General features: G+C 42.9%; 1 protein-coding gene across 3 annotated transcripts in view; it reads left to right on the plus strand.

The window, feature by feature from the left end:
• LOC309502768 (coiled-coil domain-containing protein 148-like) overlaps positions 1-14,373 on the plus strand; it is a 142,792-nt gene that overhangs the window by 23,350 nt on the left and 105,069 nt on the right. The gene's annotated exons all lie outside the window — the stretch shown is intronic.

Consider the following 14,373-nt stretch of genomic DNA (forward strand, 5'->3'; position numbering starts at 1 on the left):
GCGACGAGAATACTTTTTGTGAGCAAAAACAAACAAAAATAACAACTTTATTCCACTATTCATTTCCTTCTCTCTGGGCCTCGTAGTGTTTTTGCGTAGCGCGTCTGTGTTACACGTCACCACGTAGGCTCACTATTGGCCGACGCTGGTCATGTGTGTGACGCGCAGCTTAAAAACACTACGCGAACCAACTAGAGGCCCAGAGAGAAGGAAATGAATTGTGGAATAAAGTCGTTATTTTTGCTTGTTTTTGCGCACAAAAAGTATTCTCGTTGCTTGATATACTTAAGATTGAGCCACTGTAGTCACTTGGACTATATTAACGATCTCTTTAATAACTTTTCTGGGCCAGCAAGTTTGGGCCACCTAGCAGCCTATGGAGAAGTGAATCCAGCACTCAGATTTCATCAAAAATATCTTAATTTGTGTTCCGAAGATGAACGAAGGTCTTACGCGGTTGGAACAACATGAGGGTGAGTAATTACTGACAGAATTTTCATTTTTGGGTGAACTAACCCTTTAACCATTTAAATTTGAAGTTGTCATTAAGTGTATTGTAATCTAAGACCTCAAGTTTCCCTTGCTCTTTGGTGTGTATATTTCCTCCTTTTTTAAATTTAAAGTCATAAAGTATCTTATCTAAATCCTTAATCACATTCGGAGGCACATCTAATGATTAAGATACAGATCTAGATATACCTTCTGCCTTTGATAATATAATACCCTTCCAAATATTGATATATCCCTCATTAACCACAAATTAAATTTCATTTTAGTTTTCTCAATAATTGGTTCAAAATTTAACTGACTCCTCTGTTTTTCATTTTTACAAATTACTATGTTAATTTTTGTTAAACTGGGATGCTCTCTATTTCTGTAGAGGAGCAATATTTAAAGGGAAACAATACAGATTTATGATGGCAAGATGGCGCCGATGTTTTTGGCATGCCGTCTCTCTCTGCGATTATCAAGTTTGTTTTTACTATGGTTTTTTAATTGCCTTTTTAATCATGGTGTTTTTTATTCAAGTGTTGTCTTAAGTCATAGTGCGTTATCAGTGTTAGTTTACGACCGGCAAACTTTGCTGGATATTGGACTTCTGGCAGATGGACAAACATATCAGTTATTGTGGGAAGCTTGCGGAATTCCTCCGCCACCGCCACTGCTGGCGTCTGTGCCGCCTTACCTCCGCCGGGGGCAATGTTTGGCGTCGGGAAGGAAACGACGAAAGCGCAGAGGGAAAAGAGGTGGTCTTGCGGTTAAACTTAAAATTGCCCTTGGAAGTTATCGGAGATATGATCACAGAGATTTTGTCGTCGATGGAATAGACCGTTCTTGCTCTGTGAGATGGCGCTCCCTCGAACCAGTATATAACTGGAATGTCCCGATTTTCCCTAACGTTACTTCCTCTGGATCGCTGCAACTGTTACGCTCTCCACGTCTACGACACGGCGGGGTGAGATGGTGTAATCTTAAACCGCTAAAGTTACGTCGGACAACACAATCGGATGAGGATGTACTAAAACTCCGGTTTGGTTTGATCAACGCGAGGTCAGTGATGAACAAGACATTTATATTAAATGACTTTTTTATTACACACAACTTGGATTTAATGTTTATTACTGAAACGTGGATTGCAATTGGGGACATGAGTCCTTTTTCTGAACTCATACCGCGAGACTGTACGTTTTTTAATACCCCTCGTTCATCGGGTCGAGGGGGAGGACTGGTTTCTATATTTAAAGAGAAGTTTAATTGCAGATTAATATCAACGGAAGAATGCCGAACATTTGAACGACAACTGTTGATACTAGACATTGGTAGTCCTGTTGCTATGGTTGTCATTTACAGGCCTCCAAAAGCACAGAAAGATTTTATTAATGAATTTGGGGATTTTCTAGGAGGTTTGTTCTCAAAATTTGATAAATTGTTAATTTTAGGCGATTTTAATATACATGTCTGCTGTCCAGAAAATGTGATGTCGAAAGATTTTTTAAACTTGATTGATTCTTTTGATCTAACCCAATCAGTAAATGGCCCAACTCATATTTATGGCCATACATTAGATCTGGTATTAACACATGGTCTCTTTATTGAAGACTTAGAATTATATGACCATGTTATCTCGGATCACAAACCCATCTTGTTTAATATCCCTGTCTCATGCTGTCTTGTTAATCCTGTGAAGTCTTTGCAAAGCTTTCGCAGTTTTTCAGCAACAACTGGTACAGAATTTAGTACAAATTTTAATGAGGTGTGTAGAATATCTGAATCTGCTTTACATGATATGGGTGTGGATGAACACTTGTATTGGTTGTATTCAACCTGTAAAGATGTGTTGGATGCAGTGGCTCCTCAAAATACTAAACAGCGTAAAGTTATGTCTGATCCGTGGTTAAATAATGAGATAAGAGGTCTTAGACGAATCTGTAGGCAGGCAGAGAGAAAATGGAAGAAATATAAGTTACAAGTTTATTATGACATTTTTAAGGAAGCACAGAAAAAATTCCAGAGCACTATGAAATCAGCCAAATCAAGGTATTTCGTGGAGATAATAGAAAAGAACGCTAACAATCCTAGAACGTTATTTAATATAATAAATACAGTTATAAATCCTCCTACATTAATCCTAGATCCGTCTCCATTGATGTGCGAGAATTTTCTAGATTCATTTACAACTAAGATTGAGAATCTTAGAAGAATTATCCCACAAATGAGCGGTGACTTTTTGGGCCATATTACACAAAATACAGTTTTAAATCAGTTTGAACTTATATCATTTCCGCAGCTGCTGGAAACGGTAAGCAGACTGAAACCTACTGGGTCAGCTATAGATATGGTTCCTCCGTGGTTTTTGAAAGAAAACATTGAGGTTATTGGACCTAGTATTCTACAGATTGTAAATAAAAGCTTGAACACAGGTACTTTTCCAAGCATGCTGAAGCAGGCCCTGGTGCAACCTATATTAAAAAAACCTAACTTAGATCTAACTGACCTGACCAATTTTAGACCGGTCTCTCATCTTTCATTCATGTCAAAGATTTTAGAAAAAGTAGTGTTTAATCAATTACATGTATACTTAGAACAGAGTAATATTGGTGAGGTTTACCAGTCTGGTTTTAAGAAGCATCATTCCACAGAGACTGCCCTTGTAAAAGTGTTCAATGATTTGCTGATGACAATGGATGCTGGTGATTCAGCAGTGTTAGTCTTATTAGACCTAACTGCGGCTTTTGACACGATAGATCACACGGTAATGCTTTCGCGACTAGAGGAATATGTAGGGATTCAGGGGAAGGCCCTAAATTGGTTTAAGTCTTACTTGACTGCCAGAACCATGGCAGTCAGACTGGGCCCGTACACATCGAGATCGACATCACTTAAATGTGGTGTGCCACAAGGCTCTATCCTAGCCCCTACGCTTTTTTCTCTCTATATGCTCCCATTGGGAGACATTTTTAAGAAGTACGACATCACATTTCATTGTTATGCAGATGACTTGCAAATATATCTACCGTTACAAAATGGAAATAATGTGCAATCTCTAATGTCTTGCCTGTCTGATCTTAAATCATGGCTTGCTTGTAATTTTTTATACCTCAATGAAAAAAAGACCGAGGTTGTAGTGTTTGGCCCTAGAGGAACCAAAGGCGCAGCAGAGTTCAATTTCGGATCACTGTCATTATATGTGAAAGATCATGTTAAAAACTTGGGTGTTTATATTGATAGCGCACTGAAATTGAATGCACAGGTAAATTATGTGGTCAAGTCAAGTTTTTTTCATTTGAGAAATTTGGCTAGAATTAAATCATCGTTGACACATAAGAGCCTTGAAATTGCAATCCATGCTCTTATATCGTCAAGACTTGACTACTGCAATTCTTTATACAAGGGTATTAGTCAAGCATCTTTTCAACGGCTGCAAAAGGTACAAAATGCTGCAGCGAGATTATTAACTAACACTAACATGTGTTGTTTGAATGGTGCTATACAAATAAAAGTGACATTGACATTGACATTGACATTTATCACTATTCATTTTAAGGCCTGATACAGCAGTGAATGCCTCAATACATTTAATTATTTTTGGTACCTCATTTGTTTTTCCAAAAAAATTGCAGTGTCATCAGCAAACTGGCTAAGTTTCAATTCTACACCTAAAGCTGTGATACCATTATACTTATTTCTTTTTACATGCATTGGCAAAATTTGGGTGACTAACAAAAATGAAAAAGGAGAGAGGGGGCATCCTTTCCTAATGCCAGGATGAATATCAAACTTTTGTAAAGTACCATAAGCAAGTTTGACAAAACTATTACATCCATTATACAGTGTTTAATTACTTTCACGTATCAAATGCTTTATAGAAATAAATAAATAAAACGAAATTATCATCATCATTAACGTAATTATAATCTATCATATCTAAGACTAGTCTAATATTATTCCTAATATGACAGCCTTGCATAAAACCAGACTGGTCTATATCAATTATTTTGTTTTATATTAAAAATATCATTGCAAACAACTTACTGTCATTATTGAGCAAACTAATAGGCCTTCAATTTTCAATAAGCAACTTGTCCTTTTTTACGTTTGTGGATCAGTGTTATAACTCCTTGTTTTAATGAAGCTGGCAATTCACCTTTTTGTATAGCTTCTACAAATACTAATAATAAAAGGGTGAAAGTTCTTTAGAAAATGTCTTATAAAATTCTCCTGTTAGCCCATCATTGGAGATTTGTTATTTTAAGTAAATGCACTCTCTCAACTCCTTAGTGTCTGTGTCTTTATCACACACATTCTGAAAGTTCTCGTCTATTCTTTTAGTATTACTCATAAAGCTATATAAAAAAAACTATCAATGTTGGAAGTAGCCAATGTGGAAGTATACAAATTACAAAAAAACTGAACTCAATCATAGAATTTTGTTTTTAACAGCATTACCAGCTTCACTTATTACAAACCAAATTTACTTTATTTCTGTCATGTGGCTATAGAAGTTCTTATTGAGAATTAACAGAGGTTTAGATGTTGATGTTTTATTGAAAATATATTGGTCACCATTACATTGATCAGTGTTTCATTTAGTTGGACAGTTTGGCTTTTTATGTGAGTTTGTGGTCTTTGTAACAGTGTTTATCAAAAAAAAAAATTTTTGCAAGAAAGCCAGAAACAAAGATGATCAGGTGATCATGATGAGGTAATTTTCATTCCTTTTCAGCATCGTAATGTAGAAGAATTCACTAATATTTTTCCTGACCAAAAGTGGATATTTGTTATTAATAGATTTTATTTACCAATAATATTTTCTTGCAACAGATCAGACATTCTAATTTTACTTTTTTAAATACATTATGTGAAAAAAAATCTTCAGACACACACAGACATCAAGAATAAGCAGATGAATCTCAACAATGGTGACATGCTTCATGCCGCAATGCATGCTGGAAGTCACCATAGTATAAAACTCATGGCTCCCAGCATGCATTGCGGCATGAAGCATGTCACCATTGTTGAGATTCATATGCTGATTCTTGATGTCTGTGGGTGTCTTTAGAAAAAAAAATTACAATGTATTTAAAAGTCTAATTAGAGAGTGTCTGATCTGTTGAGAGAAAGTATTGATGGTGAACATCATTTATTGATAATAAATAACCACTTTTGGTCAGGGACAAGATTACTGACTTATTCTATTTTATGATACTGAAAACTATATCACCTGATAATTTTTTTTTCCAGCTTTAATTTGCAACAAATTATGTGTTTTGGTAAATGCTGTTACAAATATCACATACTCGCATCAAAAGCCAAGAGTCAAACTGCCCAACTAAATGAAACACTGATCACCATAATGGTGACCAATGTTTTTTTATTACTGTATATGTTTGATTTTTTTCACTAAGCAATCATTTTCAAGCAATTTATTGTTTTCAGTAATTAATTTCTAGTAACTATTAGTTTTCTTGACTGCTTTGTCTTGCACCCTATTTATTCTTATGAATATTCCTTTATGATCTGTCATTATGCAGGGTTCTATCAGTACAGAAGTCACATTATTAGTTAAATCATTAGACACTAGCCAATAGTCAATACGAGAATGAAGAGATGAGTCCTTATTACTCACTGTCTGATATCTTCACACATCAGTAAGGCCCAATCTTAAACATACATTATCAAGTCCACTCTAAAGGCCAGTGCCCGGTTGCATTAAGCACCTTAAGTGTAATTTTCCCTTAAGTTCTCCCTTATGTTTCCCTTAAACCTAAGGGTGTTGCAGAAAAAAACCCTTAAGTGTTACTTAAGGGTTTCTTTAAGTGAAACGTCATAAACACTTAGAATTTCCCTTAAACGCTGTTTTTTCACTTAAGTAATCCCTTAAAAAGCGTCAAGTGTTGCATAAAACCCCTTAACGGTCATTTCCCTAAGTATAACTTAAGGTTTGGAAATCGTAACCTTAAGAGTAGCGCGGACAAAAATAAGACGAAATGGCTGAATTTATGGAACCAGCTGAAGATCATTATGTGCCAAGAATCATTTTTAGGGATAGGGAGAACCCTTTGGACCATCTTAGCGATAAAAAATTGTTGCAGGAATACCGATTTGATCGACGCGCAATATTAGCGGGAGATGTTTTCCACCTGCATAAATCGTCTGTCAGCAGAGAGGTTCACCGGGTTGCGGGGGCTTTCCCGTCATTTAAACGCGACGGTCAAAAATTGTTTTTCTTTTACCATATTTGTCAAGAAGAATGCATTTCTCCTCCTCTGTCCAATTAGGCTCTCTTTTTTTGTTTTCTTTATCCATTCCGATATCCTAGCCTACTTTATTTGATTGCGAAAGTGTTAGTGTTTTGCGTATCTATGGCAACAACAGACTTTTATAACATGAATCCAGGATCGATGTCGTGAAACACTTAAATGTTTCCCTTACCTAAGAGAACCGTTTAAGAGATTATATGCAACACCCTTAAGTTATTCTCTTAGGTAAGGGGAAATCGCCCCTTAAAGGTCCCGTTCTGCGTGATCCCATGTTTCAAACTTTAGTTAGTGTGTAATGTTGCTGTTAGAGCATAAATAATATCTGTAAAATTATAAAGCTCAAAGTTCAATGCCAAGCGAGATATTTTATTTAACAGAAGTTGACTACAAAAAACGGCTCGATTGGACTACATCCCTCTACTTCCTTCTTTAATGATGTCACTAGAACCGTTTCTTGACTAACCTCCGCCCACAGGAATGCTCCCTCAACTCTACTGGCTACTTGCGCACTTCTTATAACTTAGGCTACTGTGTTTACTCAGCTCTTACGGTGATTTTCTGAAGTAAAACTGACGCTTCATCTTTTGTGTGATGTACAATAAACTTTATTAAACTCATCAGTACATGTTTGATCATCATTCAGACAGCAGACTTGTAGGCTATTAATAAATAATGGATACATAGCCTACAAGCAGATGACAAATACGTTATAATAACCGTAATTAAACTACTAAACCATACCTGTTTCATCTCTATACAGCACTCTGACTCTGTAGGCATTATTGTCCGACTCGAAATGAACGCCGTTACTGAGAGTTTCTGATATTATCATCATTCCGTGAGATGAATTTTTCCTGACAGACTGAGCGCGAGCTCATGAAGCTCCGCCCCCTGTGTCGTCCAGCAGCAGCTCATTTGCATTTAAAGGGCACACACTGAAACAGCTCGTTTTTCTGAGCCCCAAAAAATGTCAATTTAAACATGCTGTAAAAAATGATCTGTTGGGTATTTTGAGCTCAAACTTCACATACACACTCTGGGGACATCAGAGACTTATTTTACATCTTGTGAAAAGGGGCATAAAACGGGACCTTTAAGTATCATACTTAAGGGAAAAACTTAAGGTGCTTTATGCAACCGGGCACAGGCCTACTTTTAGGGGGCCATCTATCAATAGTTGCATCAAACACCATATTGAAATCTCCTCCCCAATTAACTTTGGCTAAAGGATACATGAAAATAAAATGTTGAATTCTAGATTCAATATGTGAAAATAGTATTTCGGTGTTCATGTTGTTCCCTATCGTCCGGTCACTACGACGTACGTCGTGGTGAATGACGAATAGGAATCTCGCTAGAGAGGCCAATCTACTTCGAGTGAAACTACACGAGCCAATGCATATTGGCGTGCAATCATTTGCATCAGCTGTGCAGCCTCACAGCGCGGGTATTTAACGAGCAGCTGGTGCGATTGCACTTCAGCTTTTTGCTTCGGAGCCGAGCGTTTCGATGCTGTTTAATCTACTGAGTGATCAAACAACGAGCAAGCTCTTCAAGATTATCTCTCGTGTCTGGTACACGAGATACAGAGATACAGCGCAGCAGCGGGGTCGACTTTCTTTTTTTTTTCTCTCTTTTATTTTTGTGTTACTGAGCAAAAAAAAAAGAAGCTGTTTTCACCGCTGGAAACGGTGCGCCAAGAACGCTGAATAGCCGTTCTTACGGCTGGTAAGACTGCCGTAAAGAGAGACAGCGCACGACAGGTTGCATATTTCCTGTCTGTGTCCGCTGCGACCGTTCCCCTGCGTGCTTCAGTACCAAGGAGAGTATTCCCCTGAAAGAGCTTAACTTACATGGGTGTGAGTTGCATCTTTCTAAAGATGACATTCCACCCGTGTGTTTCTGGTTGCGGTGTTTGTGGGTGGTTCATGTTTTCGCACGGGAACATGACCATGTCGGCACGCCGGTCAACTCTTCTTTCTCTGGAAAGCTTGAGTCCCCTCTGTTGTTGGCCAGCCGCTGCTTGTGTGTAAAAGCAAGTCTTCTCGACACTCTGGGAGACCGTGGAGATCGGTGAGAGCTTCCGCCGGGCAAAACCCGCCGGGTCTCTCGCTCCTCAGCGTGTCGTGTGCCGTCGAGCTGCCGGGCTGCAGCGCGGGTTGTCACGGCAACCCAGCGCTCGGTCGGCGCTCTAGGTGCTCTAGGTGTCTATTCTGCGTTGTAGCGCCCTCCCTGGTGGCCACCAGGAGAGGTCTACTTCAGTAGAATGGCTTGGGTGATCTGAGAGCTGAGGGCTTCTCCTTCGGGGAACCAACCCCCTAGGGCCCCTCCCTCTCTAGCGCATCACAAGTTGTGCAGCCTCTGGCGAGCCACCTCTGCCCTGCATGTGAGGCCAAGGCACTCTTAATGCACGAGGGTAGTTCTGAGCCGGAGTTGAGCTGCGCTTGTAGACTGACCGTGTTCAAGTCACAGCGCAGGCCCTCGGCCAGACGATGTCCACCTTGGTGGTCCAGAAAGGCCCCTGGCTGTCCTTGCAGAGGTGCGAGAGGTCGTCAAAGTACGCTTTCTCGATGCTCCCATCTCACAAGATGGCCTTTTCGGCGACACTGTTGAGAATTGGCCCAGCAGTTCTCCGCAGTCAGCAGCAGACTGAGGCGCTTCCCCCGACGTACCACCAGAGTGCCTCGTGGGCCGCCCCTCAGTCTACTCGTCGCCAAGGGTGTCATCACCTGCCAAAAAAAAAATAAAAAAAAATCCTGCACAGCCTGCTCTACTCTGTCCGCTGCAGGAGGATGACACCGCCCGTCTCAACTGCTGTTTAAGTGGTTGGTGAAACAATCACACCTGAGATGGGTGACCCGGAAATGGGTGGAGCTGCTCTCTCCCGGTGGAGGGCCGGGGAACAAATCTTTTGAGTCAAAATTCTGTTCCACCACTGGAGTCACAGTGGTACCTAAATTAAAAAATTATCCCTGGGTCTGAAGAGGGCCAGGAGAGCAGTGGGAGGAGAGAATCCTCACCACTCTCATCGCCTCTTCTATCGCCAGCAGGCAACAGTGTGCGGTTCGAGAACGCAACCAAGCCGCCTCCTGCACCTCCTGCCCCGTGGAACCAGGTAAGTGTTGCTCAGCACACTCAGACTCCGCTACGGGCCGCCTCCCAGAGAGAGCCTCCCGAGCCGAGCCCCTGCGTTCCACCTCGCTGCCTCACTCCGGTCAGGGCACTACAGTCCCTACTTCATTGTACCCAAGAAAGGTGGTGGGTTACGACAGATCTTGGACCTGCGAGTTTTGAATCGGAGCCTTCACAAGCTACCATTCAAAATGCTCACGCAGAAACACATTTTCGAATGCATCCGTCCCCAAGATTGGTTTGCAGCAATCGACCTGAAGGACGCGTACTTTCATGTTTCAATTCTTCCTCGACACAGGCCATTTCTGCGATTTGTGTTCGAGGGTCGAGCATATCAGTACAAGGTCCTGCCCTTCAGGCTGGCCCTGTCTCCCCGTGTCTTCACGAAAGTCACGGAGGGGGCTCTTGTTGCCATGAGAGAACAGGGCGTTCGCATTCTCAACTATCTCGACGACTGGCTCATACTAGCACACTCTCGAGATCAGTTATGCGAACACAGGGACCTCGTGCTCAGGCACCTCAGCCAGCTGGGCCTTCAGGTCAACTGGGAAAAGAGCAAACTCGCCCCTGTGCAGAGGATCTCTTTTCTCGGTATGGAGTTGGATTCGGTCACACAGACAGCGCGCCTCACAGAGCAGCGCGCTCAGTCGGTGCTGAACAGCTTGAACACATTCAAAGGCAGGACGGCGGTCCCACTGAAATTCTTTCAGAGGCTCCTGGGGCACATGGCAGCGGCAGCAGCGGTAACTCTGCTCGGGCTGTTCCATATGAGACCGCTTCAGCACTGGGTTCATGGCTGAGTCCCAAGATGGGCGTGGCATCATGGCACTCACCGGGTGGCAATCACATCGGAGTGCCGCCAGACCTTCAGTCCGTGGTCAGACCCCTCGTTCCTCTGGGCAGGAGTCCCCTTGGAACAGGTGTCTAGGGCTGGGGTGCCACGTACAACGGGCATGCAGTCTCAGGGGTGTGGACGGGCCCCCAACTGCATTGGCACTTCAACTGCCTCGAGTTGCTTGCAGTATATCTCGCTCTGAGCCGCTTAAAAAGGCTGCTTCAGGGCAGAGACGTGCTGGTCCGTACGGACAACACTGCGACCGTTTAGGCGGCTGCATATATGGAAAAAAAACACCTAACCCTAAAAAAATTCTAACAAAAGGTTTCCCAGCTGTTTTTTTTAGTATTAGGTGTCCTTAATAACATACTAAAAGTTTACCAAAGTTTGACCACTAGAAAGGTGTAATTTTCAAGATGGCGTCCAAGATGGGCAGGAAGCCCTTAAAATATCCTAGCTGTCACGATCCACACAAGAACAGAGGAAAAGTAGATCCAATTGCAGTAAGTTTAATAAGGGAAAACCATTACATCAATATCCAGTCCAAACAGGGGTCAAAACCAAAGTAGCAATCAAAACATATACAGGCACAAGACAAACGGGCAAGAACAGAACTCAGAAGTGACGTGATAAATACGAGGACTCCGTGACACATACTAAAACAGACAGGGTTAAATACACAGGGAAATGACAATGCTAATGGGGAATTGGCTGAGTGCAATGATTAATGACAAGGGACAGCTGAGTGCAATGATGAGACAAGGATCGTGGGGAATGTAGTTAAAAAATGTGACAGACACCGTGAGGAAGGAGGACATCTAGTGGACACCTGGAGAACACAACCTGACACCGTGACACTAACTCCTTCGTTATTTGACCTAGCCAAGTAATCTTGGTGTCTAACCCCATGCTTTCTGGGTCTATGAATCCATTGGACTTGTCTAAATTGCACTGACATGATTACATACTTATGGAATACATGATTTTGTGAGATAACTGTAAGGTTTTATCTTTGTTAGTGGTTAACCAGAGATGTAAACGATTTAGCCTATGTCATGTAACTCCTACTCAATACGTGTTTTTGGACACATACCCTTTTTTTTTGCTAAAACACAGACTTGACATTCAATGTAAAAATTATTGCACCCAAAAGTAACTTAAATTGGAGTTGTATAACTTTGATCATAAACAACTCTGAATTAGCCCGAACAGAGGCCTGTGTGTGAACCCTCTAAAATGGTCACTCATTTCAATTTGAATAAGGTAATACATATGTAATACATCCTCTATAGATGTTTTTGAGTATAAAGGTGGCATTATACTAAACCTCAGGTTAGATACGCCTTTGGGGGAAAGGCGTATCAGTATCGGGTCCTTCCATTTGGTCCAGCTTTGGCTCCGCGGACATTCTCCAAGTGCATGGATGCAGCTCTGGCCCCCTTGAGGCTCCAGGGCATCCTTGTACTAAATTATCTAGACGACTAGCTCATTCTGGCTCATTTCACAGAGTTGGTGTTTCGTCACAGGGACGTCATTCTCCACCACCTCATTCTCCACCACCCTTGGTCTCAGGTTGAATGCTCAGAAGAATGTCTTAACTCCTTCTCAGCAGACCACTTTCATGGGTGTCCAACTCGATTCTCTCTCGATGCAGGCCCGTCTGGCCCCTGCTCCAGTTTCCAGTCTCCGTGCGTGCTTGGCCCGTTTCAGGCTCGGCCATCATGTAGCGGTGGGCATATGTCGCAGGCTTCTGGGGCTCATGGCAGCAGCCTCTCCTGTGCTGCCCTTGGGTCTCCCTCATATGAGACCATTCCTGTGCTGGATGAAACTCAGGGGCATCCACCCTTCTTGGTCTGCCTTCCGCCTGCTGAGAGTGTCGTGCAGTTGCTTTCACGCTCTTTGGAGGTGGAAAGACTCCCCCTTTTTACTTCAGGGGGTCAAGATGGGTGTAGTTTGCCATTGGCAGGTTGTCATGACGGACGCCTCTTTGACTTGTGGGGAGCGGTCTTCGAGGGCAGACCAGCGTACGATGTTTGGACGGGCGAGCCTCTCTCGTGGCACATAAATTGCCTCAAGTTGCAAGCTGTCTCTCTGGCCCTGGATCAATTTCTCCCAGCCATGATGGACTCATGTCATTGTCAGGACGGACAACATGGCAGTGGTGTCCCATGTAAATCGCCAGGGGGGCTCGTGGTCGCGCACCCTCGACAGGCATGCGCACCGCCTCCTCCTTTGGGCTCAAGACAGGTTTCTTTCGCTGAGAGCAGTTCACGTTCCAGGGGACCTGAACATCGCAGCGGACTTTCTGTCGAGACAGAAGCTCAAGTCGGGGGAATGGATGTTGCACTGCTAAACAGTGGCTCTAATTTGGAGCATGTTTGGCGAGGCAGACCTCTTTGCGTCGCAGAGCTCAACACAGTGCCCCCTATGGTTTTCCCTGTCTCAGCTCATCCGACACCTCTGTGGATAGATGCCCTCGCTCATCCATGGCTGGAGTTGAGACTGTATGTATTCCCTCTGGTCAAGCGAATCCATGCAGTCCTTTGCAGAGTGAGGGAGTGTGGGATCCGCCTCCTTCTGGTAGCCCCATTCTGGCCATCCCAGACGTGGTTCTCGGAACTGAGCTCCCTGGTGGATGAGTCCCCTTGGCAGATTCCTATCAGGAGAGATCCGCTGTCTCATCTCCAGGGCAGGAATTGGCATCCTTGACCCGAGATATGGAGGCTGTGGGCGATAAGAGGCAATCGCTAGCGACAGTGGCGTCTGGTCTTCCCGCTGATGTTTGGGAGACCATTGATAACACTCGTGCGCCTTCTACTAGACTGCTGTATTTCTCTAAGTGCAAGGTTTTTGAGTCTTGGTGTTCGGCTCATGCAGTGGACCCTGTCAGCTGCCCAGTCGGTTCAGTGCTTGAATTCCTGCAGGATAAATTTGTGGCTGGAGTGGCTGCAACTACCTTGAGAGTTTATGTCAGCTATCGCTGCCTATCGGGAGTCAGACGAGGTCCCCTTAGGTAAACACTGTCTGGTCTCCTCGTTTAAGCGTGGAGTTAGACACTTGAGGCCTGCATGTCCTATTAGTGTCCCCACCTGGGATTTATCAGTTGTTCTGGAGGGGCTATTAGAGCCTTCCTTTGAACCCTTGGAGTCAGCTCCGGACCGGATTCTTACTCTCAAGGTGGCACTTTTGTTAGCGTTGGCCTCTCTCAAGCGCGTGGGGGATCTGCAGGCTCTTTCTGTGAGTGAGCCTTGTATGGAGTTTGCCCCAGGTCTTGTGAAGGTGTTTCTATGGCCCTGACGTGGTTATGTCACCAAAGTTTTGTCCACGTCATTCCGCTCTCAAGTTGCGCCACTGAGGAGGTGCCCGCGCCATCAGCCAATGAATTGGTGTGATTCTATACGGGTTCAGACAATCAGCACATGCCTTCACGTGGCAGCCCTGTTTTGACTAATTTGACAGTACCACACAGTTCTAATGAATTTATTATTTATTGGAATCAAAAGAATGGTTATGAACCACAGAAACCACCAACACTAGGCAAAACGATATGAGAAAGGAGAAATATGCAATTACTTAAGGCGAGACACGGCAGGCAAAAGCATGTTTTTTTTTTTACAGAAATTAATAAATTAATAAATTACAGAA

Source organism: Leuciscus leuciscus (assembly GCF_965113295.1).
Source record: "Leuciscus leuciscus genome assembly, chromosome: 7".
NCBI lineage: Eukaryota > Metazoa > Chordata > Actinopteri > Cypriniformes > Leuciscidae > Leuciscus > Leuciscus leuciscus.